This window comes from Bombina bombina, chromosome 4, assembly GCF_027579735.1.
Source record: "Bombina bombina isolate aBomBom1 chromosome 4, aBomBom1.pri, whole genome shotgun sequence".
Classification (NCBI taxonomy): Eukaryota; Metazoa; Chordata; class Amphibia; order Anura; family Bombinatoridae; genus Bombina; species Bombina bombina.
This window is the reverse complement of record NC_069502.1, coordinates 449,858,442-449,874,838: the sequence shown is the minus strand read 5'-3', so window position 1 is coordinate 449,874,838 and position 16,397 is coordinate 449,858,442.

The following is a 16,397-nucleotide window of genomic DNA, read 5'->3' as shown; positions in this document are numbered from 1 at the left end:
TCTAATCCCCCTAACAAAATAAAACAGCCCCCCAAAATAAAAAAAGCCCTACCCTACACTAAATTACAAATAGCCCTTAAAAGGGCCTTTTGCGGGGCATTGCCCCAAAGTAATCAGCTCTTTTACCTAAAAAAAAAAAAAAACAAATACCCCCCCAACATTAAAACCCACCACCCACACAACCAACCCTACTCTAAAACCCACCCAATCCCCCCTTAAAAAAAAACTAACACTAACCCCTTGAAGATCAACCTACCGTGAGAAGTCTTCACCCAACCGGGCAGAAGTGGTCCTTCAGACGGGCAGAAGTCTTCATCCAAGTCGGGCAGAAGAGCTCCTCTAATTCCTGCTGGTGTGTGACAACTTGGTGAAATAGATTGCTAATGTTTTTGTCTCTAGAGGTTTCACTGTCCTCCAAGGTTGAGACTCTTGTGCCGAGCTCTTGAATTTCCTGCTTAATTTCCCCCAGGCTACTAGTTACAGTTGATTGGATTGTGTCCATTTTTTCCCACATTTTTTCAAAATTTGCCGCTATGTCCTGTTTTGAAACCAACGATTTAATATCAGCTTTAGTGGCTGGCGTGGAATCATCCTCATTTGCTTGTGGGCTATACTCATATGCTGTGTCTTCTTCCATATCTGCCTCTGGATTGTTGGGTATTGTTCCCCCTTTGGAGGGTTTAAAAAAAAATACTAGCTGTGGCAGATTTCCCTGTCATGGCAGTTCTTAGTGGCTTTCTGGCTGACATATTAAGCGAATCAATAGGGCTGTTTGCCCAAAAAGGGGTTACAGTATTCGCTCAATTATCTTAATAGTGCACCAAATGGGGGGCAATGTTGATCTACAGACAGTTAATGCGTGTGTCTCCCTGCATTGTAAATTGTCTGATTTAGTTGATCTTGCCTTAAGAGCATTCTACTTCATTGGGGGCAGTTCAGAAGATATTAATTAAATGAATAAGGTAACCCCCTGCTCCTTCGCTGCTCGTTTGTATGCCAACATGGTAGGCATTCCTTTGCATCCCCTGAGGTGTCGCCTAACATTGTGGCCGCAGCAAGTGTTAATTAGGCGCTTGTTTTATAAGTGCCTGTCGCCAAATGTCCCAGCTACCCATTGTCAGTGTGGAGTTGAAGTCTGTAGCCCTTATTTATGTGTGATCTGTACTTGTTTCCAAAACATGCAGGCTTACCGTGTCAGTTTTAGTGTCTCTGGATAGACGGTGAATACCCCACACTGACTTTCAAGATGGCGCCGTCATGCTGCCTCTCAGAGCTTGACATTGTTAGTTTAGCTCATTCCCATGACACCGCACTACCAATCTTGTTTTACAGGCTCCTATAGCAGTCCGGGGCTGGTATCCACTCTTCAGGATAAGTTTTAGACACTTTTATTAAGCTTAACAGCTCTCTATTATGCGGTTTGCACGGAGCAGTCTGATTATGCGACCATCTCCGTCTCTGTATTTTTGATGTGTTTTGTGACACTTTTTTGCTTCGTGAAACAGTCAACCAGAAATTGAAGGTCGCAATATCTCGACGCGTGTTAAATTCAATTGCGCTCAAGCAATCGTAGCTACTTTCAACTTGCAATATGAACGCTATATCTGATGCACACAAACAACATTTTTAATTTGTTAGCATCAAGTGCATGGGTTTTGCTAATTAAGAACATTCTAGGAATAAACCACCAGAAAACTCTGTTTAATATGTTTAACTTTTTTTCCCTTGATTGTGTTCAGTTAGGGCTAGGTATAAATAGATTTGTGTGCTGCTCTAAGCAATCACTGTGTAGAATATAGCTAGGTCAGGGACAATAGAAGAACTACTCAAGAGAGGGCCCTGGTGCAATTTGTTTGGGCCTCCACTAAAGGTAACTCAGTAGTAAGAAATAGTAATAATATATGTGCTGCTCTGTATTATGAGATGAAATAGATCGATAAATAGATAGACCTGCATTTTGCACTAATGAAAATCTCCCCTGTATTAGGATTGTACACCTTATGAATATCTACAGCTTGCTACTATGGGCCCCCTCAGCACTTAGTCCCTGGTGCCTCTGCACCTGCTGCCACAGTGGTAGTTCTGCCCCTGGTGACAGAAGCTGAATTTGTATAATAATAATGAACATATATTGCAGTTTTGTTATAGTTTAATTATTAAATATTTCAAGTTGGATTTTCATTTAAGTTTAATGTCCCTTTTGTTTTCTGGAAATTGTGGTGGTGCAACCTAAAAATAATACTATGAAACTTATACAGCCCGCTCCTGCATACAGTGAGCTCCAGGGCCAGACTGGGGAAAAAAAGCAGCCCTTGAAGCTTTGGAGACCAGCCCTATTTTCTATTGAGTCAAAAGAATACGCACAACTGATTTTTCTCAAAGGGTAATGAATGGGATTCTCCTCCCCACATTTTGTTTCAGAATTAAAATATATAAGTTTCTATTTAATAAAAGTGCCAGATTGTTGTTATATAGGCACCCTACAACCCAAGTGCATCTTTTAATCACTCATTTAAATTGTAGCTTTTCAGCCCCAGCTGCTGCAGCCCACCGGGAAATCTCCTGGTATCCTGGTAGGCCAATCCAGCCTTGGTGAGTGTACATAATTGAAAACCAGTAACCATATGTACAACAGGTCAAAGGATTTGGGCAAGGAACCTAATTAAATTCTGATGCTCAAATGTGACTATAATAACATCCAAATGTACTTTTGTGCAAATGTTCATCCAGGTACACCCTATCCTATGTAAATGTAGAAAGTGACATTAAAAATAACAAGCTCTAAATGTTTTTCAGCAGGAACACGATCACAATATTTATCCATCATTAGCTGACAGGCTCTCCAAATGTTCCTTGTTGCAACACCAGAGTATAACTTATTGAGTATGAGAGGGAAACTAAAATACATTAAAGGGACAGTAAAGATGAACCTAAACTTTAATGGTATAGATAAAGCATGCAAATTCAAACTTTCCAATGTATTCCTGTTTAAAATTTGCTTTGTTCTCTTGCTGTCTTTGCATCAGCAATGCACTAATGGGAGCTAGCTAAACACAATGCATTGAGTGAGTGCATTGATGTAACTGTGCTTTCCTAGGTTTGCTCTTTAACAAAGGACACCAAGAGACCAATGCAAGTTTTATAATAGAAGCAAACTGGAAAGTTGTGAAAATCGCACGTTGTATCTGAATCATGAAAGTTTAATTGTTGAAATTGTCTGTTTCTTCTTGATTTGGGAGATGATTTTTTACATGGACAACATTTTTAAAAAAATGCTCTAAGTGTTAAGATAAATGAAAATTATGAATATGTCAAATATACCTTGGTGGTGATACTAGTGAAGATGGCTAAAAAAGATTCAAGATAATTCACCAATTGGGATGAGCTGGTGATTATTTACGTATGTGGTTAGTCAGTGTGTATGTTTAAAGACTCTGTGGTATTATACATGACAGAGGCAGAAGTTATAAATTAGAGGGAAAAAACCCACTAGTATAGTTGCTAGGATATTGTGAAGATAGAATAATAAACTATACAAATATACTGATATAGAACAGTTCTGCAAGATGACCTTTGGCAACTTATTGGAATAACAATGCCATCAATGATTAGAAATACAGATAGAATAACATATTTTGCTGAAATGGGAGTTTGAAAATATAGAATGAATCATAGAATGCAGAAAGTACATGACAATGGTGAGCCAAGGATAATTTACAGCGATAACAAGAAAAAGAATAAAACTATAATGAGTGATTCTCTCATACTTAGATCAATTTATATGAGATACTTTCTAAGTCAGAGTATCATAAAAGTCTAATTTGAAATGTACAGCACTGAATTTCATACACTGATGCCCGCTTTAACCTATTAGACTTTGCCATGCAAAACCTTGTACGTTGAGTGTTTTTTTACTTCCTGTTCTATGACATTTCAATTCATTAAAAGCACAGCAATTTAAAGGGACAGTAAGGCCAACATTAAACTTTCATGTTTTAGAGTCCACACTTTTAAACAATTTTAAATTTATGTCTGTTCTAAAATTTGCTTTGTTCTCTTTTTATCCATTGTTGAAGAATAAGCCAAGGTAGGCCAGTAGGAACTTAGCAGAGTGCACCTGTCTTTATTAATCTATGGCCTAGATATTCATATCATAGCCCTGTTCTAAGAATAGCGCATCGTTTTAGATTGCAAGTTTATGGTAAAATAGAAAATGTTAGCGCAGCCAAAAAAAATATTTAGTGAACCCTATATTGTGAATCGATAGAGCAAGGCACCCTGACATTGCTTAAGACTATTTTCATGCTTCACTTGTAATCTAGGCCTATGGAAACAGTGTATAACATTACTGCAAAAATTGTTGCAAACAATGCTGCCATAGAGTAATAAAACATGTGCATGTTTCAGAGCTCCTATGAACTTACCTTGGCTTACTCTTCAACAAGGGATCCAAAGCAAATTGGAGAATATATGTAATTTAAAAAGTTGTTTAAAATTGCACACTCTGTCTGAATCATGAACAATATACTTAGGCTATGCAAAAGGAAAACTTGCGGCTAGATTACGAGTTGTGCGTTAGGGTTAAAAAGCAGCGTTGAGAGGTCCCAAAGCTGCTTTTTAACACCCGCTGGTATTACGAGTCTTGCAGGTACAGGTGTACCGCTCACTTTTTTAGCCAGACTCGGAAATACCGCAAATCCACTTACGTCAATTGAGTATCCTATATTTTCAATGGGACTTGCATAGCGCCGGTATTACAAGTCTGACAAAAAGTGAGTGGTACACCCTCTCCTGTCAAGCCTGGTACCGCATTTAAAAGTCAGTAGTTAAGAGTTTTACACTACAACCCCATAGCATAAAACTCTTAACTAAAGTGCTAAAAAGTACACTAACACCCATAAACTACCTATTAACCCATAAACTGAGGCCCCCCACATCGCAAACACTAAAATACAATTTTTAACCCCTAATCTGCCGAACCGGACATCGCCGCCCCTATAATAAACATATTAACCCCTAAACCGCCACACTCCTGCCTCGCAAACACTATTTAAATATTATTAACCCCTAATCTGCCTGCCCTAACATTGCCGCCACCTACCTACATTTATTAACCCTGAATCTGCCGCCCCCAACGTCGTTAAATGTATTAACCCCTAAACCTATGTCTAACCCTAACCCCCCCTAACTTAAATATAATTTAAATAAATATAAATAAAATGAATACAATTCACTAAATTATTCCTATTTAAATACACTAAATACAATTAATTACAATTCAAAAAAAATTATCTAAAGTTCGAAAAAAAAACCCACTAAATTACAGAAAATAATAAAATAATTACAAGATTTCTAAACTAATTACACGTACTCTAATCCCCCTAACAAAATAAAACAGCCCCCCAAAATAAAAAAAGCCCTACCCTACACTAAATTACAAATAGCCCTTAAAAGGGCCTTTTGCGGGGCATTGCCCCAAAGTAATCAGCTCTTTTACCTAAAAAAAAAAAAAAACAAATACCCCCCCAACATTAAAACCCACCACCCACACAACCAACCCTACTCTAAAACCCACCCAATCCCCCCTTAAAAAAAAACTAACACTAACCCCTTGAAGATCAACCTACCGTGAGAAGTCTTCACCCAACCGGGCAGAAGTGGTCCTTCAGACGGGCAGAAGTCTTCATCCAAGTCGGGCAGAAGAGGTCCTCCAGACGGGCAGAAGTCTGTCCATCTTCAAGACATCCGACGCGGAGCACCCTCTTCAAACGACGGCCGACTGAAGAATGAAGGTTCCTTTAAATGATGTCATCCAAGATGGCGTCCCTTCAATTACGATTGGCTGATAGAATTCTATCAGCCAATCGGAATTAAGATAGAAAAAATCCTATTGGCTGATGCAATCAGCCAATAGGATTGAAGTTCAATCCTATTGGCTGATCCAATCAGCCAATAGGATTGAGCTGGCACGTAATTGGCTGATTGGATCAGCCAATAGAATGCAAGCTCAATCCTATTGGCTGATTTCATCAGCCAATAGGATTTTTTCTACCTTAATTCCGATTGGCTGATAGAATTCTATCAGCCAATCGGAATTGAAGGGATGCCATCTTGGATGATGTCATTTAAAGGAACCTTCATTCTTCAGTTGGCCGTCGTTTGAAGAGCATGCTCCGCGTCGGATGTCTTGAAGATGGACCCGCTCCACGCCGGATGGATGAAGATAGAAGATGCCGTCTGGATGAAGACTTCTGCCCGTCTGGAGGACCTCTTCTGCCCGGCTTGGATGAAGACTTCTGCCCATCTGGAGGACCACTTCTGCCCGGTTGGGTGAAGACGTCTCACGGTAGGGTGATTTTTTTTAGTATTAGCTTTTTTTAAGGGGGATTGGGTGGGTTTTAGAGTAGGGTTGGTTGTGTGGGTGTTGGGTTTTAATGTTGGGAGGTATTTGTACTTTTTTTTTTTACAGGTAAAAGAGCTGATTACTTTGGGGCAATGCCCCGCAAAAGGCCTTTTAAGGGCTATTTGTAATTTAGTGTAGGGTAGGGCTTCTTTTTTATTTTGTTAGGGGGATTAGAGTAGGTGTAATTAGTTTAAAAATCTTGTAATTATTTTATTATTTTCTGTAATTTAGTGGGGGGGTTTCGTACATAGATAATTATTTTAAATTGCAATTAATTGTATTTAGTTTAGCGAATTTATTTAATTATAGTGTAGTGTTAGGTGTAATTGTAACTTAGGTTAGGTTTTATTTTACAGGTAAATTTGTCTTTATTTTAACTAGGTAGTTATTAAATAGTTAATAACTATTTAATAACTTTAATAACTATTGTACCTAGTTAAAATATATACAAAGTTGCATGTAAAATAAAAAAAAAACTCTAAGATAGCTATAATGTAACTATTAGTTATATTGTAGCTATCTTAGGGTTTATTTTATAGGTAAGTATTTAGTTTTAAATAGGAATAATTTAGTTAATGATAGTAATTTTATTTAGATTTATTAAAATTATATTTCAGTTAGGGGGGGTTAGGGTTATTGTTAGACTTAGGTTTAGGGGTTAATATGTTTATTATAGTGGCGGCGACGTTGTGGGCTGCAGATTAGGGGTTAATAAATGTAGTTAGGTTGCGGTGATGTTGGGGGTGGCAGATTAGGGGTTAATAAATATAATGTAGGGTTCAGCGATGTTGGGGGCAGCAGATTAGGGGTTCATAAGTATAATGTAGGTGGCGGCGGTGTCTGGAGCGGCAGATTAGGGGTTAATATTATAATGTAGGTGTCGGCGATGACGGAGCGGCAGATTAGTGGTTAATAAGTGTAAGATTAGGGGTGTTTAGACTCTGGATTCATGTTAGGGTGTTAGGTGTAGACATAAAAAGTATTTCCCCATAGGAATCAATTGGGTTGCGTTAGGAGCTTTACGCTGCTTTTTTGCAGGTGTTAGGTTTTTTTTCAGTCGGCTCTCCCCCATTGATTCGTATGGGGAAATCGTGCATGAGCACTTTTAGTCAGCTCACCACTACCGTAAGCAGCGCTGGTATTGAGGTAAGATGTGGAGCTAAATTTTGCTCTTCGCTCACTTTTTTGCAGTTAACGCCGGGTTTGTAGCGTTGTCTGCAAGTGAGCAGTGAGCATAAACTGCTCGTTAGCACCGCACCCCTGTTAACGCTAAACTCGTAATCTAGGTGTTGGTGTCTAAAACATTTAGTAGGGTTTTACAGGAAGTTAGCACTGTTATAGACAAACCTCTACTCTTAATTTTTCAAGACTCATTATCCTCAGGCATAGTACCCCAGAACTGGTGTAAATCTGATGTGAGGCCACTCTTCAAAAAGGGAAGCCAGGCTGATCCAGGAAGCTATAGACCAGTTAGTCTGACATCAATAGTGGAGAAGATACTTGAAGGGATTATAAAGGACTATATTGATGAGTATATTCGTATAAAAAAGATTAGGAGTTAAAATCAGCATGATTTTATGAGAAATATATATATAAAATATATATAAAGGGCAATCAGTTGTTATTATATAGTTATATTTTGCAAAGGTTTTTGATACAGTGCCACATGAGATATTAATGTACAAAATTAAGGGACTGGGAATAGCTGTAAATATTAGCTCATGGATAAATAACTGACAGGAAGCAACGAGTAGTAGAAACAGATCATACTCAGATTGGACAAAGGTAATTAGTGGAGTCCCCAGGGATCAGTACTGGGCACTGTTTTTTTAAATATTTTTATTTATGACTTGGAGCAAGGATTAAATAGCAACATCTCTATTTTTGCAGATGATACAAAGTTGTCTAAGGTCATTAGGTCAGAGCAGGATGAACTAGCGTTACAAGGGGATCTGAAAATAATTAGTATGGACAGGTAAATAGAAAATGAGATTTAATAATGGAAAATGCAAGTTTCTACATTTTGGAAGTAAAAATAAGCAGGCAATGTATTATTTAAATGGGACTAGACTTTGCCAAACAGAGGAAAGGGATTTGATAGTAGTAATAGATAACAAGCTAAAGATGGGTGCACAATGCAGAGCAGCAGCTTCTAAGGCTAATAAGATACTAGCATGTATTAAAAGAGGCATTGATGCAAGGGAGGAAAGCATAATTCTGTAACTATATAAATCCCTGTTAAGACCTCACCTTGAATAAGGAGTGCAGTTCTGGAGACCGATCTGAAAAAAAGACATTGCAGTTGGTTACTCTGTTCTTTCTTTTTCTACAGGTCTCTGTAAGGAGTATGTGTCCTTTCACGCCTTGGGAGCTGTCTTCATGCCGGACAGCTAGACTGCAGGTAAGTGCTTTTATCTTCTAGGTCTTGGAGACTTGCACTTCAGAAGAATATGTCATATGCAGTAGATGGGGACATTTTTAAAATATTATATACAGGATTTTTTTTGGCAATGGGCAGGCACATTATGTATGTTGAGACTAGGGCCCCAATTTATCAAGGTCTGTCGGACCTGATCCGACAGTGCGGATCAGGTCCGACAGACCTCGCTGAATACAGTGAGCAATACACTCGCCGTATTCAGCATTGCACCAGCAGCTCACAAGAGCTGCTGGTGCAACTCCGCCCCCTGCAGACTTGCGGCCAATAGGCCGCCAGCAGGGGATGTCAATCAACCCGATCGTACTCAATCGGGTTGATTTCCGGAGATATCTGTCCTTCTGCTCAGAGCAGGCGGACAGGTTATGGAGCAGCGGTCTTTGTGACCGCTGCTTCATAACTGCTGTTTCTGGTGAGCCTGCAGGCTCGCCAGAAACACGGGGCATCAAGCTCCATTCGGAGCTTGATAAATATGCCCCTAGGGGTTAATCTTCCCTTTATTGGGATGTTTTTTCTCTTTGGGATAATTTATTAGTATGTGTGTGGCTTATGTTTTGTACAGGGATTTATGTATAAACTTAAAATTTGGCAGTTGGTTTTCTTTGCTTGCTTAGCTAGAACAGGCTAACTGACAGACTGCTTGAGTGTTTTGGTAAATTAAGCTCCGGTGTTGTAGGCAGAGGGAAACGTGCTCCTTTTACTTGCTGCATAGTTTCCTCTCTCTGCCGGTCATGTGACTTCTCTCTGCTGTCAGATATTCACGGAGCAGAGTGGCGTCATTGAATTTTAGTCTCTTCAGTGTCGATCTACTATATGATCCTTTAGAGACTTCTGGTAGCCAAATTGTGTATAAGTGTTACGGTAAGGCACATCAGCCTGTCTGAGGTGTAGGGGGCTTGATTGGCTTATTATTTTAAAGAATTTTTGCATAACGTTAAGAGGCTGGGGTATTAAAAATTCTTAAAATGACAGTGTATTTAAAAAAATTCTACAATTTGGGGAATTTTTTATTTAGTATTATGGACATGGACCAAGACAAATGCTTGTTATGCCTTGAGGCAAAAATTGTTTTGCCTATGCAATTCTTTGCTGCATGCTTAGCTAGAACAAATTGTTGCCCTCTAAGCCCAATGTCTCTCAGGATGATGCTGTTCAGGCAATGCCACAGCTTTTTCCTCAAACGTCCCAAACCTCTATGGTGTCACATACAGTGTCCTGCAGTTTCTCTCAACCTCCTGGAGGAGTTTATTTGCCTGCAGATTTTGCTGCACAGGTATCTTCTGATGTATCTGTGGCATTATCTGCTTTTCCTATGCTGGGAAAACGCAAAAGGAAAATTAGACATTCAGATAGTAAGGTTTCTGTTCTACCTACTGCTACGCAGGTTGCCCCCCTCATAAGTCTGATGAGGAGGATACGTCGGTAGCCTGTGAGGGTGAAATTTCTGATTCGGACAGTATTATTCCTTCATCTGATACTGAAGAAGTAACCTTCAGATTTAAGCTTGAACACCTTTGTGTACTGTTAAAGGAGGTATTGGCTACTTCAGACGACTCCAATACTTCTGTCGATGTTAACCCTAAGAACTCTAGTAAACCTAATAAATATTATGATGTTCCTTCCTCTTTGGAAGTTTTTCCTATCCCAGACCGTGAGACGGAGAAGCCAGGGATTCCTTTCTCACCGTCTCCTGTATTTAAAAAGATGTTTCCTGTTGCTGACTCCATTAAAGATTCTTGGCGCAAGGTGCCTAAAGTATAAGGGGCTATTTCTACTCTGGCTAAGAGAACTACGATCCCTATAGAGAATAGCTGCTCCTTTAAGGATCCCATGGACAAAAAGCTGGAAACTTATTTGAAGAAGATGTATGTTCATCAAGGTCTTCAATGGCAACCTGCAGTTTGTATTACCACAGTAGCAAGTGCGACATCTTATTGGTGCGACGCCTTGTCTGAATCAATTTTAGTAGAGACTCAGTTGGAGGAGAAACAAAATAGGATTATGGTTCTAAAACTAGCCAATTCCTTTATTTCTGATGCTAACATGCAAGTTATTAGACTCGGAGCCAAGATGTCTGGCTTCTCTGTCCTAGCCCGTAGGGCATTGTGGCTAAAATCTTGGTCAGCTGATGTTACTTCTAAGTCCAAGCTTCTGGCACTTGCTTACAAGGGTAAGACTTTGTTTGGACCTGGTCTAGCAGAAATAATTTCTGATATTATGGGTGGAAAACGGTCTTTTCTATCGCAAGACAAGAAGAACAGACTCAAAGGACGTCAAAGTCATTTTCGTTCCATTCGTAACTTCAAAGGTCAAAAGTCTTCCTCTCCCTCTTCCAAGCAGGAGCAGTCCAAGTCTTCTTGGAGCCCAATCAGTCTTGGAATAAGGGTAAGGCATCAAAGAAACCCTCAGCTGAGTCTAAGTCAGCATGAAGGGTCGGCCCCCAGTCCGGGATCAGATTAAGTGGGGGGCAGACTTTCCCTGTTTAGTCAAGCATGGAGACGAGATGTCCCAGATCCTTGAGCTGTGGACATAGTATCTCAGGGTTACAAACTAGGGTCTATAATTCTATTTAAATCTGTTGGTGGTTCCCAAAAAAGAGGGAACTTTTTGACCCATTTTTGACCTAAAGTGCCTCAAGAAGTTTCTCAGGGTACCATCCTTCAAAATGGAAGCCATTCATTACATTCTTCTTTTCTCAAAGGTTCTGGGGGCTTTCTTGGCAGTGATCAGGTCTCAGGGAATTGCAGTGGTGCCATACTTGGACGACATATTGGTTCAGTTGCCATCTTTTCAACAAGCAAACTATCATACAGAGATTGTGTTGTCTTTTCTACGTTCCCACGGTTGGAAAGTGAATCTGGAAAAGTGTTCCCTTGTTCCATCTACAAGGGTGGTTTTCTTATGGACCATAATATATTCGCTATCTATTAAAAATTTGCTGACGGAGGCCAGAAAATCCAAAATTATCTCCTCTTGCCTCTCTCTTCAGTCTTCTGTTCGGCCATCCGTGGCTCAATGTATAGAGGTAATTGGTCTGATGGACGTGTACATGGACATCATTCCCTTTGCTCGATTCCTTTTTATAGCTCTGCAATTATGCATGCTCAGACAATGAAATGGAGACCATTCAGATTTGTCTCAGAGGATAGATCTTGACCAGTCAACAAGAGACTCTCTCCCGTGGTGGCTTTCTCAGGACCATCTGTCTCAGGGCATATGCTTCCGGAGAATTTTCTGGGTGATTGTGACCACGGACGCCAGACTGCTAGGCTGGGGAGCAGTCTGGGACTCGTTAAAGGCACAGGGACTATGGACTCGGGAAGGAGTCTGCTCTCTCTATAAACATATTGGAGTTGAGAGCGATTTACAATGCTCTGATGGCTTGGCCACAATTGTCTTTAGCCTGGTTTATCAGGTTTCAGTCAGACAACATCACCTCAGTGGCTTACATCAACCACCAGGGAGGAACTCAAAGTTTCTTAGCCATGAAGCAGGTGGCACGGATTATTCAGTGGGCGGAAGCTCACAATTGCTGTCTATTGCCATCCACATTCCTGGAGTGGACAACTGGGAAGCGGATTTCCTGAGCAGACAGACAATTCATCCCGGGGACTGGGCTCTCCATCCGGAGGTGTTCTCCAGGTTAACGCTCAAATGGGGGGTGCTGGAGTTGGATCTGATAGCGTCTTGGCAGAACACCAAGCTTCCAAGGTACGGTTCAAGGTCAAGAGATCCTCAGGCCGCTCTGATAGATACTCTGGTGGTTCCTTTGGATTTTAGTCTAGCATACCTGTTTCCTCCAGTTGTGCTCCTTTCACGAATTATTGCTTGTATCAAACAAGAGGGAGCATCAGTAATTATAATAGCTCCTGCATTGCCTCGCAGGATCTGGTATGCAGACCTAGTGAAGATGTCATCTCGGCCACCTTAGAGGTTGCCTCTGAAGAAGGACCTTCTAACTCAGGGTCCATTCCTCCATCCAAATCTCGTTTCTCTGAAGCTGACTGCTTGGAGATTGAACGCTTAGTTCTGTCTAAGCATAGATTTTTTAAGTCGGTCATTGAGACCATGATCCAGTCTCGCAAGCCTGTTACTCAAAAAATTTACCATAACGTATGGCGTAAATACCTTTAATTCATGTGAATCTAAGGGCTGCTCTTGGAGTAGGGTCAGGATTCCTAGAATTTTGTCTTTTCTCCAAGAAGGTCTTGAGAAAGGGTTGTCAGTCAGTTCTCTGAAAGGTCAGATTTCTGCATTATCTATTTTGTTACACAAGCGTCTGGCGGATGTGCCAGATGTTCAATCTTTTTGTCAGGCCCTGGTCAGAATCAGGCCTGTGTTTAAACCTGTTGCTCCTCCTTGGATCCTTAATCTTGTTCTTAATGTTTTTCAGCAGGCTCCGTTTTGTGAATTCCGTAGATATTAACTTGCTATCTGGGAAGGCTTTGTTTCGTATTGTTATCTCTTCTGCTCAGAGAGTTTTTGAACTCTCGGCTTTGCAGTGTGATTTGCCTTACCTTATCTTTCATGCGGATAAGGCGGTTCTTCGTACTAAATTGGGGTTTCTTCCTAAAATTGTTTCGGATAGAAATATTAATCAGGAAATTGTTGTTCCTTCTCTCTGTCCCAATCCTTCTCATAAAGAACGTATGTTGCACAATTTGGATGTTGCAATATTGGATATGCAAATATGGATTTTTGCTAGTCTTCTGCCCTGTTTGTTTGTTTCTCAGGAAAGTGTAAGGGTCAGAAGGCTACTTCTACTTCTCTTTCCCTCTGGTTGAGAAGTATGATTCGTTTTGCTTATGAGACTGCTGGACAGCAGCCTCCTGAGAGAATTGCAGCTCATTCCTCTAGGGCAGTCTCCTCTTCTTGGGCTTTTAAAAATGACGCTTTTGTGGAACAGATTTTCAAGGCTGCTACTTGGTACTCTCAGCATACTTTTTCCAAATTTTACAAATTTGATACTTTTGCCTCAGCTGAGGCCTCTTTTTGAAGAAAGGTTCTTCAAGCGGTGGTGCCTTCTGTTTAGGTTTGCCTGTCTTGTTCTCCCTCCCTGTTTATTCTGTGTCCTCTAGCTTAGGTATTGGTTCCCACTAGAAATTTAATGACGTTGTGGACTCTCCATATCTTAGTAAAGAAAACAAAATTTATGCTTACCTGATAAATTTCTTTCTTTCCGGATATGGAGAGTCCACAACCCCACCCTTTATAAGGACAGTTATTTTTTACTAAACCTCAGGCACCACTACACCATTGTGTTATTCCTTTTCCATTTCCATGGGTAGGGGAGTGACACTTAACAGCTTTGCTGTGGTTCTCTTTGCCTCCTCCTGCTGGCCAGGAGTGATATTCCCACTAGTAATTGAATGACGTTGTGGACTCTCCATATCCGGAAAGAAAGAAATTTATCAGGTAAGCATAAATTTTGTTTTTTCCACTGTAAGAGCAATAAAATTGTTGAACTCATTACCAAAGGAGGTAGAGAACACCAATACCTTAGATACATTTAAAAAATGGTTTGGAAACATTTCTTGCTAGAAACAGAATTCAGGGAAATGATTGCTTGTGGTAAATGAGTCACCTTTTAATTGGATTCATTTAAAGGGACATAAAGCAAGTTGGGATAGAGACAAAATATAATAATATATACTTTAATTTCTTTACCTGCAAATTTATACTGCAGTGCCTCGCCATTAACCCTTTCTTTTTAGTTTTTTGAATTGTAAAGCTCTAACTCCCCCCACACAATTCCTTTTATGGCTTTATCTATATCTATGGTTGCTTTTGGTAGAATACAAAAGTGAATATGAATTATCTGCTGGAGTATGCCTAGAAGCTCTGAACTCATTGAAATACAAAGCCTGTGTCTAAACACTGATGGAGGGGTGGAGATGTCTACCCCATGCAGTTTAGCTATGTAATTCATTTTGATTATTTTTGAAAATTATTTTAAAATACTTGCCAGCAATTTTTAAACATTTTTTTTATTCAAAATATTTTTAATTAATTGGCCCTTTTAGGATATGCACAGATCTCAACCTGTTTTATGTCCCCTTAAGCTCAACTGGAGCTTTTTTGTAAGTATATTAGATTTGTATAGGTTGAACTCAATGGACTTTGGTCTTTTTTTCAACCTCATCTACTATATTACTATGTATTATGTAAGGGACCAAGAAGTATTTTATTTAGTTGTATTTTCTTTAATACATTTATAAACTATAACAGTTTTTTTTCTAAAACAGATGTTCCTGCGCAAGGAAGGATGTCACTAAATAATGCAGAGGGAGATCTGCTTATCACCCAAGCCCTGATGTTTGAAAGTGCTACGAGGCGGCAAAATATTCCAAGGGATCCGCCGAATTGTCAAGCAAGCCGATCGAAATATTCCAAGCTCCTGACATAGTGGCTAACAGGCGGCTTCGCCAAGAGATGTTTACTCTACATGCCATTGGTTTGTGATGATGGCTGTAGATAAGACGCAGCATCGCTGTTCATATTGGCGATGTATAGAACTGCCATGCCAAATCACTAATCCTAATACCCCTAAACTGAAGTACCCGACGATTGCAAACTAACACCACTAATAAATATCTAAACCGCCACATATCCACTGCAAGCACCTATTCTATTAACCCCTAAACTGCCACATATCCACCGCAAGTACTTATCTTATTAACCCCTAAACTGCCACATACCCACCACAAGTACCTATCCTATTAACCGCAAAACCACCACATACCCACCGCAAATACCTATCCTTTAAACCTATATACCACCACATACCCACCGCAAGTACCCTACACTATTAACCCTAAAGTACCACAACCCCCAACATAAACTAACCCTACTCTACATAACACCTCCTCTAAACTAAACCCCCTAAGTTACTATAATTAAAAAAAGTTACAGAAAAAAAACTTAGTAAGAAAAAAAAGACATTATACAAAATAAAAACCCACCATTATACTTTACACTAATCTACATGCGCCATAAACAAAACACCCAAAAGTTTGTAGTCACTGATCGAAAATCCAGCTCCTCTTTATGCAACGTTGGGCCCTCTTCTTCCTGGGTCTAGGTGCCTTTTCTGCCTCCTCTGCTCTGCATTTTCTTACATGCTGGGGCAGTGGAGACGAACTTCGGCAGCCTATTTCGGCTCCTCCACTCCACTCCTCATCTTCTTATCTTCAGCTCTATTCTTAGAGCTCTGGTCTTCATGTGGTTGCCGCCGCATACTGAATTTCCAGAAGCGTGGAACCCCTTTTTTTAGGGGTTGTGCTTCATCGCGATTTTTAAATCAGTCACTCCCTATTGGCTGATTTTAATCAGCCAATAGCAAGAAAGTATTTTATTTTAAATTCTAATCATCCAATAGAAAATAAATTATTTTTTGGGGTTGATTAGGTGAGGGCAACTTAGAGGGTAATAGTGCATTTATGTTGTTGGCATTTTGATGAGGCACCTTGGGATACCATTTGTTTGGGAGTGCTACCTTCTGGGAGGAATGGGGGACCCCTTTTAAGATGCTCCGGACTGGGGCTCAATTCTGGTCCA